The 3459-nt window shown below is 33.5% G+C and overlaps 1 pseudogene; it reads left to right on the top strand.

The window, feature by feature from the left end:
• LOC131169454 (putative UDP-rhamnose:rhamnosyltransferase 1) overlaps positions 1-2494 on the top strand; it is a 3721-nt pseudogene extending 1227 nt beyond the window's left edge.
• Positions 2495-3459: the final 965 nt, after the last annotated feature.

Consider the following 3459-nt stretch of genomic DNA (forward strand, 5'->3'; position numbering starts at 1 on the left):
GTATGTTATGATTTACACTTAACCTGACATTTCACATGCAATTAGTGTTGTGAGTAGATACTGTTAGTAATATGCCTTAGAGCATATCATTTTTTATGTGTCTTGTTCATATTTTATTAATAAAAGGCAGTTGTTCTTTTCTATTTACATAATTTGTCTATGTGTAATGGAAAAGGTCCATTAGTATTTTGTTAGAAATTCTATTCTTAAGTTATTAAGAATATGAGTGACAGTTTTTCTAGCATAAATATCATAAATTGATTCATAATCAAGGATACTTCACACAAAATATGACTTATCCAAAAATATTGTTATTCATGTTAGTTCCCATAGTATTAGTATGAGATACTAATAAGTTAGAGTGGTGAGTCTCATGCCACATAACAAACATGATAGGCACTTATTTGATAAGTAGGCCGAACTAGTGACGCTTATGACAAGCACGTGGAGTTTGCTCTTGTCAATGTATTGTCATAAAAATCATATTAGTACATATAATCCCTCGACTTGAGATAACACAGTTACCTTATATATAGGTGGTTTGAGTTTGATACTGCTTTCATACTCGTATTATGTATGGGTATACAGGCATGTATTGGCTCCTACTATTTATACATGGAGATAGGTGTTAGTCAAGATGGGATCCATTATCCTAAGTAAATAGAGAAGAAATCCTATGTTCATTTAATTATTCTTGATGATTCAAGTTCCTGGCTAGGACAGATAGACTTAGCTAGAAAGGAGTTTCTGACAAGAAAGTCTGATTAATCAAGAACTGGAATTAAAAGAGAAAATAACATTCATAGCAAATGGAGTTTGACATTAACCATGACTTTAGTTAGAATTGAGATTTTTATAACGGAGAGATTTTAGTGCATGGTAATATATTATTAGAGGTTCATTTTTAAGGTATTCCTTATTATTAATTGGGTGGCCATGGCATGCTATGCTAAGTGTCAACCATAGTCTATGAAATGTCTAAAATGATTTAGAGAAATCATTTAAGGTCAGAAAGAGTTCTGATGATATCAAGAGTTAATATCATTTTTCATTGCCAATTAATAATTAACCTAATAAGTCACACACCTACACAAGTTAATCACTAAGTAAATTATGATTTAATTGATTAATTAAAGAGTTTAATTACTTAATTAAATAGATTTGGTTTGCAATAAGATTGCAAAGTCCTTAGCATGACTTGAAATCGAATCTTGGATATTAGATGTATAATATAAATAAAATGGTGAAATTAATTAATGGAGATTAATTAATTAATTAATTAATTTATATGTGATATAAATTAATTTGAGGAAGAAATTACAATTTTGGGTTGAGAACTCAAAATTGTAAATAAGGGCAAAATGGTAATTACACATGGTGACACGTGGCACCATGAGATGGTTACACAAAGCACTATAAGATGGTGACACGTGGCACTCATTAAGATGTGCCATTTGTCTCCCATATAATGGAAGATAAAATATGATGATTTAATCAAGCTTTGACCCTTGTCTTAATAAGATTAAGACAAATAAAAAGCAAGATTAAATAGGAGCTTGACAAGTGGCACTACATTTAAGCATTTTGTCTTATGTATATAAATGAAGAAAGAAGAAGAATACTTCTTCTTCCTCCTCTCTCTTTTGGCCGGCACAATTGGTCCATTCTCCCTCTTCTTTCATTTTCTTCCATTGACAAGTGAGAGAAACCTTGATTTCTTCTTGAATCAAGAATACTAGAAAAGGTTTCTAGTGTCCTACATCCATAAAAACTTCACCAAAGCAAAACCCCAAGACTCCAAGTGGTTGCAAGCTTTTAAAGAAGAAATTGGGGCTGCCATTGGTGAACCTTGGTGAGCTTGTGGTGGACAATCTAGAGGAGCTACTTTTGGAGCTCTTGAAGACTACCAAAGGGAATAAGAAAGGTTGATTCTATGCCTTAGAGGTTAGAGAAATTCAATCCCTCTTTTAATTAGGATTTAATGTGATTAAATAGTAAACCTCAATCCTTAATGGCAAATAAATCCATAATGCATGTTGAAAGGATGTTTTGACATGCTTTAGGGCATTAGAAATTGTTTAGGATCATAATGCACAAATATACAAGCATGAAACCCTAGATAAAGTTTTGAAATTCAATCTTCTAAGGCCCTAAACACGCTTCCAATACCTTCAGATACATGGTGTGTCCTGGGAAAGAGCATTGACAGGAAGTGAAATGGATTATAAGGTATTTAAAGGGTACTATAAATGTTAGTCTAATATTTGATAGGGCCAAGATGAGTAATTTAGTTGTTGACTATGTGGATTCAGATTTTACCAGGGACTTAAACAAGAGGAGATCTCTAACAGGTTATTTGTTTACTCTTTTTGGAAGTGCTTTTAGTTGGAAGGCAACATTACAAGCTATAGTTACTTTGTCTACCACGAAGGCTGAATATATGGCTTCAGCTGAGGCAGTAAAGGAAGCTATGGTTACAAGGTTTGGTGGGTGATCTTAGGTTAATGCAGATAAGCCAACAGTATTTTATGACAGCTAGAGTGCAATACATCTCACAAAGAATCAGATATATCATGAGTGAACTAAGCACATTAATGTCAAATATCACTTCATTCGGGACATTGTATCTCAAGGGACTATAGTTATATAGAAAGTCTCTACACATGATAATCCAGCAGATATGATGACCAAGGGAGTCCCAATCAGCAAGTTTAAGCATTCCCTAGACTTGGTGTTTGTAGTGCTTAATAGTGCCCTTGTGAGGGCATATGGCAAGATAGAGTGTTTGTGATTATTTTGTTGATGATAGAGGGAATTCAAGCCAAGAGAAAGAATTGTTATTTTTATGTGGCTTGAATTTTGGATATGTTTTCAAGGATCCGAATTGTGACCTGACCTGAAAGTTTCACGCTATAACCCGATTGGAGTAAAACGTGAGATTCGTGGTGGTAGCAGAGGGCATAAGCCTATAGGACCAGTATAAATATTGTAATATTTTGCCCTTTGTGGTAGAGTTGTGAGATATTCGGAAAAAATAATGGGGTTAGAGTTTGAGAGTTTTGAGTGATTGTATCTTGCTCTTTTCATCATAGTGAAACCTTTTCTTTTGTCCTGCCCGTGGACATAGACCTTAAGGTTGAATCAAGTTAAATCTTGTGTTATTCTTCTTCTTTATTCTATACTGTGTGATTGTATAATTTGTACGTGTATCTTAAAATTGTGTGCTTGTTATAACAGATTTGTTGATGAATAATTTATTTGTGAGTGTAGGCAATGGGTTTAGCATAAAAAACTCAGCAGCAGAGCGATAAGGAATGCCTATTTCCCAAAGCGTAGGACCATTTCTAGGAGGAACATACTTGAGGGCAACTAGTTTGATGTTGCTTCCTGCATTTTCAGTAAAAAATATTAACTCATTCATACTATGTTCATTTCATAAATCCATTAAATTATTGCTTT

This window comes from Hevea brasiliensis, chromosome 10 (assembly GCF_030052815.1).
Source record: "Hevea brasiliensis isolate MT/VB/25A 57/8 chromosome 10, ASM3005281v1, whole genome shotgun sequence".
NCBI classification, from domain to species: Eukaryota; Viridiplantae; Streptophyta; class Magnoliopsida; order Malpighiales; family Euphorbiaceae; genus Hevea; species Hevea brasiliensis.